Source organism: Sturnus vulgaris, chromosome W (assembly GCF_052056855.1).
Source record: "Sturnus vulgaris isolate bStuVul1 chromosome W, bStuVul1.hap1, whole genome shotgun sequence".
Taxonomy (NCBI): Eukaryota; Metazoa; Chordata; class Aves; order Passeriformes; family Sturnidae; genus Sturnus; species Sturnus vulgaris.
In genome coordinates, this window is record NC_142282.1 from 45,604,203 (window position 1) to 45,620,497 (window position 16,295).

The following is a 16,295-nucleotide window of genomic DNA, read 5'->3' on the forward strand; positions in this document are numbered from 1 at the left end:
GCGAAAATTCAGCAAAGCAAGACCTAGCAATTGTACAAGCCAGACAAAGCAGAAACCTGTGGCTCCGGAAACCAGCCAGGACCAGACGGGTGGTTTTGAGCTGGACAAGCTGACCTGAGGGAGAGTCAAACCTACACTGCACCTGCCCAGAAGCAGAGGTCAAACAGCAATCACTGAGGAAGACATATGGCCTTCATCCCAAAGACCACCAAACACGACCATCAGGTGGCATGGCAGCTAATTATAATACAAAGCGAGAGAAGGCAGAGATGGATGGGCAGGGAGGTGTGGGCTTGTGGGATCGATGTGTATTTATACCTGGAACCTGTCTTGACCAGGTACGCATGGTTTGGAGGAAATATCCCCCTATCTGTCCCAGCTGGCAATAAAACATACTCTACAATTTCAGTTGTCAAGTCCTGATTCCCGAAATCAAGAAAATGGGACTCATTTCCAAAGTAACCTCATAAATTCTCGGGCAAATAAACATGGCATTGAGTTGATATATCACATCCTCTATCACCCACAAGCATCTGAAAAGATTGAGAGATGTAGTGGACTGTTAAAGACTATGTTGAGACTGCTGAGTGATGGGACATGGAAGCATTGGGATAAAAATTTAGCTGAAGCCACTTGACTGGTTAACACCAAAAGATCTGCTAACTTCCCTGGTCCCGCCCAAACAAAATCCCTACATACTGTGGGAGGAGATAAGGTCCCTGTAGTGCACATAGGGAAGTGGTTGAGAAAGTTGATGTGGATTTCTCCTCCCATGGGAAAAGGTAAACCTGTTAATGGGATTGTCTGCTCAAGGACCTGTGTGTACTTGGTGGGTAATGTAGAAGGATGGGGAGACTTGGTGTGTGCCTTGAGATTTAATTTTGGGGGAAAATAATTTGTGGTGTGAGTTGTATGTTGTAGGAAGTAACATAGCAGGAAGTACCTGAACTGACAGAGTGAGCTTTGCAAGTAACCTGACAAGACCAGCAATGACCCAAACCAAGTTGGTGTTGGTGTCCAGCAATTGATCATGCTGCTTCTCCTCTCCTAAGCGACCACTTTGACAGATGGGACCCAAATCATAAGCTGCTCTTATGAACATTTCCACAAGTGGTGGAGGCCCATGGAATGGGAAAATAATATCAAATTGTTAAGGGAGAAAGGATAGTAGTTTATGAGAATATATAAATTTGTATGTTGTATGTAAAGATTTTTTAATTATGTCATATAACTTGCAAGTGTTGGCAGGAGGGAGCTTCAGTAATGTGAAACACATACAATGGAATGATCAGAAGATATGTTAACGGTTCAAATTATATGGAATGAGCATGATGCAAATGGGATGGAATAAGCGGTGGAGATTGTACTGCTTTTGGCTGGGATGGACTTAACTTTCCCCATAGCAGCCCTGGTAGTGATGTACTTTGTATTGAGAGCTAGAATAATGTTGATAACATACCAGTGTTTTGGGTACTGCTGAACAACATTCACCAAATATCTAGGCTCTCTCTAAACCCCAACCCCATCAAAAGTTGAAGGTGAACAAGAGGTTGGAAGGGGATATAGCAGGGACAGCTGACTCAAAGGCATATTCCATATGCTATGAGGTCATGTCCAAAAATAAAAGCTGATAGAAAGGAGAAGGGGGCATTTGTTATTAAGACATTTGTCTTCCAAAGCAACCACTATGCATACTGAGGCCCGATTTCTCAGGAAATGGCTGGACAACATCTGCTGATGGGAAGCGTAGTATAATTTTTTAAAAATTTGCTTCCATGCATGGTCTTTGATTTCTTTCATTCAACTGCCTTTATCTAGACACACGAGTTTTTCATCTTATTTTCTTCCTGTCCTTCTGAGGACAAGGGAGTGAGAGCAGCTTGGCGGGCATTTTGTGGCCAGCCAGTGTCAACCTATTAAACGTGCACATAGATGGAGAGGAAGAGAGACAGACATGCATTGTCTTCGGTTGCAACACAGGATGCGACCGAAAGTATGTATTCTATCACCATCTGTTGAAACCAGGTAGGGCAGTCATCTTTATCTTTTCCACAACCCATTCTTCCTCCAGGAAGATAACGGCTGTTATAATGGGCCATTGAGTCCCGCTGTATAACTGATAAAATTACATCATCCCATTGGGAGATGCTCTACCGAGGGGGAAGAGCCAAGCCTTTCCTACCTAGATAAAAACTGAGATTTGGAACACCAAGGCAGCTTTTTTTTTTCCACTGGATTCCAGAGGAAAACCAGACCTTTCCACATCATCACCGGACCTTCGGAGGAAAACTGCCTCCTTCTACAGGACCACTACTTCAACTGAACCACATCTGTCACTCCAGGAGGACTGCAGCCACAATTTAATGGCATTGCTACCAACACCCTGACTGACAGGGGGGTCAGGTTGTATTCTGACTCTGTCAGTGTTTTTGGGTTTGTTCTCTGTAATACTGTATTTCTATTTTAATTTTCCTAGTAAAGAACTGTTATTCCTATTTTCATATCTTTGCCTGAGAGCCCCCAATTTCAAAATTATAATAATTTGGGGGGAGGGGGTTTACATTCTCCATTTCAAAATAAGAGGCTTCTGCCTTTCTTATCAGACACCTGTCTTTCAAACCAAGACAGGATACACAGTGTGTTGGTTTGAAAGCAAAACCAGTGCAAGACTCCAAGTCAGTAATACAATTTAATAGGAGAAAAGAGAAAAAATAAAATACATGCAATAATACAAAAGAAAAACCACCGACAAAGTCAGAAATGCAACCTGACACCCTGTCAGTCAGGGTGTTGGTTGCAGTCCGTATAAATCGTGGCTGCAGTCCTCCTGGATGACAGATGTGGTTCAGTTGAAGCAGTGCTCCTGTAGAAGGTGCAGTTTTCCTTCGAAGGTCCAGCGATGATGTGGAAAAGGTCCGACCTCCCTCTGGGATCCAGTGGAAAGGACTGCCTTCGCGTCCCAAACACCAGTTTTTTAATCTAGGTAGGAAAGGCGTGTCTCCTTCCCCCCCCCCCGGCTGGAGCATCTCCCAATGGGATGATGTAATCTTATCAGTCACACAATAGGACTTAATGGCCCATTAACAGAATATATCTTCTGGAGGAAGGATGGGTTGTGAATAGATAACGATGATCATCCCCCTGATTTTATCAGATGGCACATCAGCAGAGGATATCTCCCACAGAGATAAGGATCACCACCCCTCCCACATTTCAACAGATGGTGATAGAATACACATTTTGGCATTGTACCCCAGGACACACAGGCATGAGGAGACATGCACATATAGATGCCAAAGAAGAGACCAGGAGACTCAAATGTGCACAGAGATGCACAGGTAGAGAGACAGAGGGATGTGCAGAGATGCAGAGGAAGAGCAGTAGAGATCCTTCTGCACACAGATGCAGAGGAAAGGAGACATGCACAGTACACACACTGAGAGTTGTGTGCATACATAGACAAAGAGATGGGCATAAAGAGAGTCATGCAATGTGCAGAGTAAGAGAGACAGAGAAACATAGATGGGCACACGGGCACAGATGTAGAGAAGGAGGCAGACATGTATGCGCATACATGGACTAAAGAACCCCTAGATACAGAGAGAAGCATGGATACACACAGACACACAGATGCACACAGACAGAGGGAAGAGAGAAATGCTCAGCATATGTGGAGATACATGCACCCCGAGGCAGAGAGGCACAGACACAAGCACACAGGTGTAAGACAGAGGTTTGCACACACAGCCTCAGAAAGATGCACATGCACACAGATGCACTCAAGACACAGACGCCTGTGCATGTGCACAGATACAGAGAAAAGATGCACATACATACAAAAGCAGGAAGAGAGAGAGGTACACACAGAGGAACAGATACGCACACACAGGCACAAAGTGAGAGAGAGGGAGAGAGGCATGCAAACGTGTGCTGACATTCAGAAGAAGAGTGTCTGAGAGAGGCTCATGCACAGAGGAAGAAAGACATGAGCACACAGATGCAGAGATACACAGACATGCACACACACAGAGACATGCCTTTGCAAAGATGCAAAGAAATACAGATGGATTCACACAGCCAAAGAGATATGCACGTGCACAGAGAAGGTGAAAGAGATCCATGTGTACATGGATGCACAGAGATAGAGTGGAGTGCATGCAGAGAGATGCAGAGGAAGAGAGACAGAGACAGAGGCGTGGGCACACATGCATTGATGTGGTTTGACCCTGTGTGAGAGACTGGAAAGATTGATGTCTTGAGACATTTTGGAGTGCATGTGTGTGGGGGAAGGGGCAGGTTGAGCCTTGGTCTGGTGAGACAGTGCACTGCCCTGTACACCCCACCTCCATAGAGCCAGTATCCCAGCCCAGCAGTGACTACCAACCCAGCTCCTGCGTGGCCATATGACTGGAAGTCTCACCTGGGGGAAGGGCCCAGGAAGGCCAAGGGGTATTTAAGGTTGAGCATGAGGCAATTGGAGGTCTTGACCCTACCTCCTCTTGGAATTTATATCTGAACACTGCTGGAACCCAGGAGTTGGTAGCTATATGCATGGTTTTCTTTTCTTTTCTTTTCTTTTCTTTTCTTTTCTTTTCTTTTCTTTTCTTTTCTTTTCTTTTCTTTTCTTTTCTTTTCTTTTCTCTTTTCTTTTCTTTTTCTTTTCTTTTCTTTTCTTTTCTTTTCTTTTCTTTTCTTTTCTTTTCTTTTCTTTTCTTTTCTTTTCTTTTCTTTTCTTTTCTTTTCTTTTCTTTTCTTTTCTTTTCTTTTTTTCTTTTCTTTTCTTTCTTTCCTTCCTTCCTTCCTTCCTTCTAGTTTCCTCTTCCCAGAATTTTTGAATAATTTAAAATTGAATGGGCTTAGAGTTTGCTAAGTTGAATAGGCCGAGTTAATGCTTTGGGAAGTGTTTTCTGTTGATTGAATGTTGCACTAAACATTTTGCCAAAGTTGTCTGGTTTTCTAAAGTTGCCAGTAAAGTGTTTTTGTTGTTTTGACCTCTTGAGAATATCTTGTCAATATTTCTCCCATGCATCTAACTCAGAGTACATGAACAACTGTAAGCCCTTTTAAAAACCTCATCAAGACAGTTGTGTGGGGCCTTACAACATGGTAGGCAGATAAGCATCACACAGCAACTTGTTCACTCCCCCAACAATGGGATGGGAAAGAGAATAGGAAGGCGTATTTTCTCTGGCTGAGATGGAGTTCATTTTCCCATAGCAGCCCTCACAGTGCTGTTCTTTGCATTGCTAACTGGAAAGGTGTTGAGAACACACCAGTGTTTTGGCTACTTCTGAGCAGTGCCAGCACAGCATCAGCACTGTCTCTCAACATTCCATCCAACAAGGGGCTGGGGATGGGCAAGGTCCTGGGAGGGGACACAACCAAGACAGCTGACCCAAACTGACCAAAGGGATATTCCATACCATATGATGTCAGCTCAGCTGTAAAAGCTAAGAAAAGGAGGAGGAAGGGGGGGAGGACATTTGTTACTTACATTATTTGCCTTCCTGAGCAACCACTACTCATGCTGAAGCCCTGCCTTCAGGGGAGTGGCTGAACATTGATTGCTGATGGGAAGTAGGGAATGAACTTTTTTTTCTCTTTGTCTATGTGTGCCCAAACTTTCACTTTTGCTTTAGTAAACTACCTTATCTCAACCTACTACTTGTTTTCCATCTTATTCTCTCTCCCCTGTCTGGCTGAGAAGAGGAAGTAATAGAGCAGGTTGGTGGGCACCTGGCATCCAGTGAAGGTCAACCCACCACAGAAGGGTAAAAGTGTGAATGTTCGGGAGTTAAATACAGTTTAATAAGAAAAAAGAAGAGGAGAAAAAGCAAAGAAAAACAAAATCCAGAAAAACGAGTGTTGCAAAAAAATCCCAAACAAACCCCAGCTGCTTACCAGCAGCCAAATGATGCCCAGCCAGTCTCTGAGAAATTGCAGTCCTGGCAAACTTACGCCTCCCCTCCTAGTTTCTTATTGCTGAGCATGACATCATATGGTATGTAATATTCCTTTCGCCAGTTGGAGTCAGCATACTTGCTGACGGGGTACATATCATACTTCCCATTCTTCTTCATTACCCACCAAGTAAAACCAGATCCTTGAGCAAAAGCAATCCCACAAATGGGTTTACCTTTTCTGTGGGAAGGAATAATCCAGACTCTCTTTCACAGTCAGTTCCTCACATACTAGAGGGACCTTATCTTCTTCCATAGTGTGTAGGGGTTTTTATTTGGCAGGTCCAGCTCTACTGGAAGATCCTTTATTGCTGCTAACTAGCCAAGTGGCTTCTGCTAAATTTGTATCCCAATGCTTGAATGCCCCAGCACCCATTGCTCTCAATGCAACTTTTAACTGTCTATTGTATTGTTTGATTTTTCAAGAGGCTGGTGCATGATAGGGGATGTGATACATATAGTCAATGCCATACTTCTTAGCCCAGGTGTCTGAGGTTGTTGATCACTTCCATCACACCTAATTCCCTCAGATACCAGATACTCACCACTCAAGGCTTGGCCTCACCACAGCTGAGTAGAGGGGGATATTCACTTCCCTAGTCCTTCTAGCATCACTGTTCTTGATACAGGTCAAGGTGCCATTGGCATTGCCATTCTTGGCCACCTGGGCACACACTGTCTCATATCCAGTCAGCTGTCAACCAGCACCCTCAAGTCCCTTTCTGCTCAACAGCCTTCAAACCACTCCTTCCCCAGCCTTTAATGCTGCATGGGGTTTCTGCCACCCAAGTGTAGGACCAGGCACTTTGCCTTATTGAACCTCATACAGATGTCTTTAGTCAATTGATCGAGTCTGTTCAGGTCTTTCTGTAGGCACTAAATACCTCTGCCTTTTCCTTATCCCCTGACACTACATTACCCTCTCTGCATTCAACAAATGATGGAGACACTCCTTGACCCTCCTTTTGCTGCCAATGTATTTACAGAAACTTTTAAAATTGTGTTTAACTGTAGCAGCCAGATCAAGTTCTAGTTGGGCTTTGGCCATTCTAATCTTCTCCCTACATGACCTCGCAATATCCTTATAGTCCTCTGTCCTGGGTACAAAGACAAGGGGATGGAGTTTTCAGCATTGTTTATTCAATACCATTTTTTGTCATAGCCATGGGCATGGTTTCAGCAGGGGAAATGCTGTGCCTGGAAATGGAATTGGGGCCATTTTGTCTGGCTTGCTCCAGTGAAGGGACCAGCGGACCCCGACATCCTATGTCTGTCCAGCTTTCCCCATTTCCCGTCACTCTAGGAATTTTTTACAAGACAAGAAGCTGCGGAGAGGCAGTGGCACCACTCCCGAGGTGTGGTGCTGAAGTGACAGCTCGTAACAGCAGCCAAGACTAGCAGAGCCGGGGGTGTGCTTTTCAGTGCCTGGTCGAACCATTTCCCCCACCCCAGCACAGCAGCGACCTGAAGCAGTGGCATCGATATCAACTGAGTCCAGCCGAGCCGAAAAGGAGTCTAGCTGGGTGCCAGGAAGTGAAGCAGCAGAACCGACACTGCAGGTCCAGAGCTGCTCTGAGCAGCATCAGCACTCCCCATCTGCCACTGGAATTGCTCTGTAAGCCCCTGCCATCCCATTTTTGTTCTGGGGGGTTGCCCAGGGAAGACAGCCGTTTTTGCTTTGTTCCAGAGTGGCTATGTAAAACCTTGCTTTTGTCAGTTAAAAAATTTCCCTCTTTTGTACAATTTTCTTTTTATTGTTGTATTTATTGCTATTTTATTTTTATATTATTTTAGTAAAATTGTGACCCCAATGTTTCTAACCTCTTGTAGCTTTATTTTTCTTTGGATTTTTGTTGTTTTTTTTTTTTTGTTTGTTTTTGTTTTTTTTTTTTTTTGTTTCTCCTCCACTGTCATGGGGGAGGTGAAGGGCTCAAGCAGTGTTAGCCTTTTCCCCACTGTAAAACCATCATGTCCTTCCAAGTTACCTGACTCTCCTTCCAGAGACAATAGATTTCCTTTTAACTTAAGTTCCAGCCTAAGTTCTCTGTTCAGTCAGGCTGGTCTTTTTCCCCAACTACTTGTCTTCTTACACATGGGGACAGTCTGCTCCTGAATATTTAACAATTCCTTTTTAAAGCACATCCAGCCTTCCTGGACTTCTTTGCCCTTCAAGACTGACTCCCAAGGGACTCAATCAACCTTCTAAACAGGCCAAAATATGCCCACCAGAAATCTAAGGTGGAAGTTCTGCTGATGCCCCTCCATACTTCACCCAGTATTGAAAACTCTAGCATGTCATGGTCACTATGCCCCAGACAACAACCAAACACCACATCACCCACTAGTCCTTCTTTGTTTACAAACAACAGGTCTAGCAGAGCACATCCTGTGATAGACTCATTTACCAGTTGTGTTAGGAAGTTCTCTTCCACACACTCCAGGCAAACTGAAGTTACCCATGAGTACAAGGGCTGGTGACCATGAGACTTCTGCCAGCCACTTATAGAATGCCTCATCTGTCTGTCTGAGTTGGGTAGTCTATAACAGACTCCCACTATGATGTTGACTCTGCTGACCTTCCCCTTGATCTTTACATAGAGGCATTCAACCTTATCATCTTCTTCATCATCAATTTCAGTACAATCAAAACACCCTCTAACATACAGTGCTACCCCACCACCTCTCCGACTTTGCCTCTCTTCTAAAGAGCTTATAGCCATAATCCCAGCATCAGAGCAGTCAGTTGATAGTTTGCTTGCCTGAATGATGACGTCTATTACATTGCTGACCATTCTATCTCCAACAGTCCTGTGGATGCCACTCCACCTCATTATCCCAAATGTTGTTTTAGGTCCATTTCCAATTTACAATGTTTGGAATGGACATAATTTTTAGGACAACAACCACAACAGCAATTCTTACAATATGGGAAAATAATTGATTGGGGATGACACAGTATCCTTAGAGAAAAGGGGACAAATAAAATAATTCTTCCCTCCCAAAAGGGAAACCGTAGCATTGTTTGGCATGATAGTGGAATGGCCAGACCCTTGATTCAATATTATCTAGGTAATAATCAATCACGTGTTCATAAGCATCTGTGGAAAATACTGTTACCTGCATTTGGTAATACCATATACCAGGTGAATTTGAACAAGAATGCTACCCTCTCCAATTAGACATTGCTAAAGAAACATTGACTAATGACTTGTACTTCACACCCATATGTTTTTACTTTAGCTAATGATTTTTCAATTGATTATAGGAATGGCTTGTATTTTATGTCTGCTAATTCTTTTGTTTTTAAATCATGTGTAACCAATGAAGATATGAATAATTTTTCTGTTCTTCCATTTAAGAGAAGACCAAAAATTTGGGTATCTGTAAGTTTGACTAGGACTTAGGAAGGACAAGAGGGACTCTCACAATTGTCTCGACTGTTCCAGGAGGAAATCCAAAAGAGTAAGAAATGAGTTCTCAAATTTCTCGCTTGGTTGATCTTTGCTATCATTTCTGCTGTAATAGTTTTAACCACAGCCTCTGTAGCTGTTGCAACTCTAATTCCATTCAAACTGCCAGCACCGTGGGACAAGCTCTAACCAATATTACAAAAGAACTACACAGACAAGAGCAAATTGACAAAGAAGTAATGACCAGATTAGATGCCTTAGAAACTGCTCTTTTGTAGACTGGCTAATGAGTTGAGGCTCAAAAAACCCACATATATTTACATTGCAATTGGAACACATACATAACTCTTTATGTGTCACTCCTGGTCCATGGAATGAAATGGAACATAATTGGGAAACAATTAAAAACCACCTCCAAGGAGCCTTTGATAAAGCCCTAATACAAGATATCCACTCACTTCACACTCAATTAAAAGATGAGTGCAGAGATTTGCAAACTCTGGAAGAGCAAAAGGTACTGACAGACTTAAGAAATTATCTTGACTAAATAAAAAAAATTGGTTTTCAGGAATAAATTTATGAGTTTGGGTTTTTATTGCATTAGGTTCTCTAGCAGTGATACATTTTTAAATTTTCTGTCTTGTCCTTTTCAACATAATTAGAGCTGTTAAAGGCACACAAAAACAAGCTATGGTTGCACTCGCTTTTCCTGGCACAGACACTCCAACAAGATAATATATGCCTGTCCACTATAGAAACAAGAGATCCTATGTCCACCTGCCTGGTAGGAATCCCATTGCAGGCTGGAGAATATCCAGCCAGCTTTGACACACCTATGCCTAACCCAGGCCCCAAGTCACACAACATCCAACAACACCAAAATCGTCGTCGGCGACTTGTAATGATTAAGAACCCCGGCACCATACTGCATTCACTTTACCTTCAGCCCGTTATCTAGCACTAAAGCCTTTCACAACATACTGCAATATTGAGAGGAATTCACCGCCAAAAGGTGGTGTAATATTCTGAGCCATGTTGCAGCAGACAATCCCTACCATTCAAGTCCCAAAAGCCTCCCTAGGGGTCTGTTCTTAATTTGCAGAGATCGGGCATGGGCAGGAATCCCTTCTCAGCTTTTAGGAGGGCCATGTACCATCGGGCGGTTGTCCCTCTTAGCACCCAACCAAACCTTAATTGATGAATGGATTCATAAAAACAATTCGGCCAACAAAACGCAAAAGGGAAGTGCTGACAAATTGGACCCAAACTGTGATGCTGAAATTTTTCATTGGACCAAGTCAAAAAGAATTGCTGCTTCCCTATTCCTTCCGAGGGTTGCAGCAGCCAAAGCCCTAGGTGAATTGGGCCACCTAGAGTGCTGGGTGGTCAAACAGGCAAACTTAACATCCACTGCCATCAGCTCCCTCCTAGAAGACGAGGAAATTGCCAGACAGGCCACACTCCAAAATCGTGCAGCCATAGACTTCCTCCTGCTGCTGCATGGACACAAGTGCCAGGAATTTGAAGGACTTTGCTGCATGAACCTGACCTCAAAGGCTCCCAATATCCACGCAGCCTTCTGAGACATGAAAAGCATGATCAGACAAGTAAAGCATGAATCCGAAGATTGGTTCAGTGGACTATTCAAAGGCTGGGGACTCACGGGGTGGTGGACTTCCATAGTTAAACAATTTTGTCTTTTTTTCTTGTTCTTTTTCTTATAGTATTGGCTTTCAGAAGTCTACGTTGCTTAATTTTCAAAGCCATTAACGGTCTAATTCCTACTACCTCAGAAGTCAACCACATCGATTTGGCAATCCAAAAGCAGTCTAACTTGCCCACAAATCATAAGTGGTGGGCAAATTCATATTCTGAATCAGAATAAACCTGACACCTTTCTTTTAACTTTATTTAACAAAAAAGGGGGAGATGTTGTATTGCACTAAGATATTGTTTTATATTTGCACTGAATGGTTTATTCCGTTCTCCCCTCCCAAGTTTGTGGCATTGTAGTCCTTCCTTGGCCCCTCCTCCTCGGCAGTATCTTATCGGTTGTGGCTCGGTTCCTCCCCTCCCCGTTTCCCTAGTTTAAAACTGCCTGCCATTTGCTGCTCAGTGTCTTTTCCTCCCCGGCTCCCACCTGGAAGAATATCTACAATAAAGAGTGGGACATTCCCACGGGAGAAAAGAGCCTCCTTGTCTTTTACCTTTGTCCATGTGGGTTCCACATTCTCCCCTAGTCTGGAGCTAGCCAGAGAGACCAGAGAGAAAAGGAAAACCCCACACAAGTCATCCCACCATGTTTCTGTGATGGCAGCTATATCATAGTTTTCCGGCTGTACAATGGCTTCTAGTTCCTCCTGTTTGTTGCCCATGCTGTATGCATTGCTGTAAATTCACTTCAGTTGGTTTATTGGCCCTTCCACCTTTTGGGGGAAGAAGCGCTAATTCCTATGTGACTATTTTCAGACACTTCTATGGTTTCTAACACATCAATAACCCTTGCCTCTTTGCTGCTTTGTGGATCTCCATCCTCTACCCTCACTGAGATGGCAGACTGAAGGACCTCGCTAGGATACCATCCCTCAAACATTGTCATGCCCCCCTGACTTATCTCTAGCAACCCTGGTTTTAACCCTTTCCCTCTTCAGAGCTCATTTAAAGCTCTTTCAAGAAGCCGTGCTAACTCCTATGAAAAGATCTTTTTCTCCCTTTGAGACACGTGTACTCTGTCTGTTGCCATCAGTCCTGGTGTTATGTAGGTGTAGTGGTTTTGGTTAAGACAGCAATTAATATGGTGGGTTGAGCCCTGGGCAAATGCCAGTGCACCCATTAAAATTATTTACCCATTTTCTGCTGTGAGATAAGGATTAGGAGAAGAGCAAAAGCAGGCTGAAAACTTTAAACAGTTGTGCTGGTTATGCATTGAAGGCACCTGGGGGGAGGGCACACTCAGAAGTTTTTCTCCATGAGAACTTCCTCTGTGAATTGATGGGACCAATTGGAAGCTGGTTTGGTTGTTGACAGCCTGAGAAACCAATTAGAAAAGTTAGTTCGCTCCGTGAACACACATTTTGAAGCAGGCAAACCCTGGGAAAGCCCTCTTTCATTTCCAGCCTCTCACAAGGTAACACCGGCCATTCCCAGGCCCTCCCCACCCGGGCCAGGCAAGGGTGGGCTCAGGAGGCCACTGGGCCCCGTTTGCAACCAGGGGCCCTGATGGCCAGGGGAGGAGAGGCCCATTGCTAAGATCCTAGCTTTCCCTCCTCTCCCACGTTACTGCGGCTTGGCTGGGCCTTACTCTGCAGCCGACTTGGAGCATCTGTGAGGTGGCCCACATGGCCTGGGGGGGAGGCAGCTGGGCCCCCTCATCTGGGAAGCTGGCATGTCCCGACAGGAAGGAGGGTTAGCCATGGGCAGTGAGTGCTGCATCTGAGCCCCAGGGAGGCTGATTAAGATCCTAGCCTTCTCCCCCCCCCCCCATCCTTTCTAGAGTGGCTGCTGCTGTTTCTGGCTTGGGCCAGCCCCCCCCCAGCACAGCCTGAGTGTCCTGAAATCTTGGCACAGCTCCAGCATGGCCTGGCCACGATATTCTGAGGAGCATAGGGCACAGCATCACCAGCCTGTCAAAGGGAGGTGATTGTCCCACTCTACTCTGCACTGGTATGGCCTCACCTCGAGTAATGTGTGTAGTTTTGAGAGCCACAATATAGGTGTCCTGGTTTAAAAGACAAGTGTCTGCCAAGGAAGGAGGGAACCTTTCCAGAATGGAAAAAATTATCCCTCCCTCCAAATTATAATAACTGAAATTACTGGGCTTTCAGGCAAAGATATAGGAAAAGGAATACCAGTTCTTTACTAAATTATATATATATAACAAGACAAACAGCAACACCACAAAAAACCCAGAAAACCCAATAGAGCCTTTTTTTCTGCCTATCAAGCTATTTTTCCCCTTTGGTCTAATTACAACCACAACCAGCAGGGGATGCTGTTTGCTCCGGGCAAGGCAGAGGGGTACAGTGACTCCTCCATGGCTCCCAGGGTCGCTGTTGGCTCAGGTGGCTTCAGAGGGCAGCTGATGCAAGCCTTGAGCCTCCCCAGGGAGTAATGGTGGCCCAGGGAAGAGAGAGAACGTGAGAGAGTTTCAGTTTTCCCCACCTCTCATGTGTCCTGTGCAATATCCTGGTGGTGGTGGCAGCAGCAGCCAAGGCTTCAGTAAGCAGCTGGGAGGTGCTCTCTCCAGAGAGAAAAAGAGAGAGAGGAGGTGGGGGCCTGATCTTTTTCCTTGGAAGTACCCATGCAGATGGTGAGGATCTCTTCCAGCAAGGGCGTGTGTTGCAGAGAGTTGCAGTCCACAAACAGCTCACTATAAGCAGTGACCCCACCAATAGGCAGTCAGGAGAAACTTCACAGCAGCGCTGAACCCCTGGGCAGGAGAAGTCCAGCACCAAAACATCCGAAGCATCTCCCCTCCAAAGTGGACAAAGACTGAACTACTCCCAGCTAAGAAACTGCAGTAACCACACTGCTTTCCCCCCTCCTCCCCGAACTCTTCCAACATTGTGCCAAGACATTGTCTCTTAATGGATGTCCATTTGCCATTTCCATGACAACAAATGGGAAGATCATTCCTTGAAGAAAACTGACCTCCAACAATAAGAAGGGTATAAAGCTATGAGTGCCCAAAGGAGGGCCATGAAGATGGTGAAGGGCCTAGAGGGGAAGCTGTATGAGGAGTAGTTGAGGTCACTTGGCTTGTTGAGCCTAGGGAAGAGGAGACTGAAGGGAGACCTCACCACAGCGTACAGCTTCCTTAAGAGGAGAAGTGGAGGGGCAGGCACTGATCTCTTCTCACTGGTGACTGATGATAGGACGGGAGGGCACTGCATGAAGGTGTGTCAGAGGAGGTTTAGTTTAGGTTGGATATTTGGAAAAAAGTTTTCCCCCAGAGGGTGGTTGGGGACCGGAACAGATGCCCCAGGACAGTGGCCACAGCACCAAGCCTGACAGAGATCAAGAAGCTTTTGAACAATGCTCTCAGGCACATGGTGTGACTCTTGGGGTGTCCTGTGCAGGTCCGTGAATTGGACCTCCATGAACCTTGTGTGTCCATTCCACCTCAGGATATTCTAGAATTCGATGATTCTAAAGACATTATTACCATAGTATATCTTAAACTAAATTTAACTTCCTAAGCAGAAGAGTCACTTTCAAAGGTGGGATGCAGAGATCTTCAGAACTGTGCCAACCCAAACTGACAGACTGTTGACTTTCACTCTTCTCTATGAGAGTCTATATTTTTATTTTATTCTTAAGTAACAAATGTATCAATGTTTTCACTGAATGCTGCAGCTCTCCATACACTGATACTATTCAAAAGAAAAAAAGAAATAATACTCTATACAAGAGGACTAATAGGAGTTAGTGACCTCCATTGCCAACTAATTTGTCAAGGAGAATTTACTAATTTGCTCTATTTGGAGGTGAATACACAGAATGTAAGACATTTGCATGCATGTTCTCAACACACTCTTACCTGATCATGAATGTCAACCATCACTATATTCTGCTGTGGCGAGTGACCAGCTGAGTGCAACATAGGATGGGATATATTTGGAGGGTTAAAGGCTTGGGACTCTTCTATTGCTTGCTGCTGTTCATAGGAGAGATGGTGAAAGTTTTCATCTTGGCTAACAGAGCTGTGTCGAGACAGACGATCCCTTCTTGCTCCCTGATGATGAACAGGAGGACTAAACATACATAAAGAAAAAGTTGGAAGGTCATATTAAGAAAGATTTATGGCATTTATAACTAGAAGCACAAAGAACTCAGTTTTGCTAGGCCAGGTATGTTAGCCTGTCATACAATTTCTCATTGAGAAAATTTCTGAAAGCCCTAGCCCTAGCATAGATACTTATTTCAGCATGAGTAGTTGAGCATAGCTTAATACAAGAGGGGAAAACAGAAGAAGCAGTTTTATAGAAATAATACTTTCATAAAACTTAAAAAGATATTTGAGTACTTGATTCACAGACGGTTATAGTTTTGATTTGCCAATTTAAATATACTAATTTTCTGTTGTGAAACAGAACCAGGAGCAAAAGCAAGGCAGGCCTAAAACTTGAAAGGGTATAAAAAGAAATGTATTAATTACACAAAGAAAGAAAAAAAACCAAATTCAGAATAAGATCTTCAGACCACTCCCTCCTTCCCTCTCCCAATCTTCATAACAACAAAACAAACAGAAAAAAAACCTACTTCAGTCAGTTCCCAACTTAAATAGTCCTTTTCAGTTCACTTCAGAGAGAGAAGTTTCCTCTTGTCAGGCCATAGGGACTTCTCCACAAGGAGGGATAAAACCAGTTCTCTTGTGGCTTCACTTTCACAATTTGCATCCGCCTGGGAAAAAACTTGCAAGTCGTGAAGCTCCTCCCATCTTCACAGCTTTCGAAAAGCTGTGCCTATGGGCCATGTTAAACTCATGGGGTATTTACTTTTAAGAATGAACTGTTCCAAACCAAAAATTTTCATCTCTCTCTTTCTCTCTGTTCATGCTTCATCTCCAAAAATAGAGATCTCCTTTTCTCCTCGGGGTAAACGATCCTTAATACAGGCGCTTTTGATCAACAATCTATCAAATGGATCACTCCAACCCCCCATGTCTTTCTCCATGGTTTATAGGAATTTTCAGTTCATCCCTAAAGCTTGCAAAAGGATGTCAGGAAAATTAATCCACAAACACCAGAGGTTTATGTCCAAAAAGGAGACAGAGGAGTCCTTTTTGCTTTATTCGAATAAAGGGAGAGGCCATGGGACATTCCCCTGGGATCTCTCAAATTTTTGGAGGACACAGCCTCCTTTTTATCCTATTTTCCCGGCCGCATTTCCCTCTCTCTTTCCCCATTGGCTGAGGTACTTGAGA

At 44.2% G+C, this 16,295-nt stretch overlaps 1 long non-coding RNA gene across 1 annotated transcript in view; it reads right to left on the bottom strand.

Moving 5' to 3' along the window:
* Positions 1-16,295, bottom strand: part of LOC148220239 (uncharacterized) — a 122,036-nt gene that overhangs the window by 45,425 nt on the left and 60,316 nt on the right. The window contains exon 4 of the long non-coding RNA XR_015798917.1: positions 14,910-15,123. This is a non-coding gene — a long non-coding RNA (uncharacterized LOC148220239). The remainder of the gene's footprint in view (positions 1-14,909; positions 15,124-16,295) is intronic.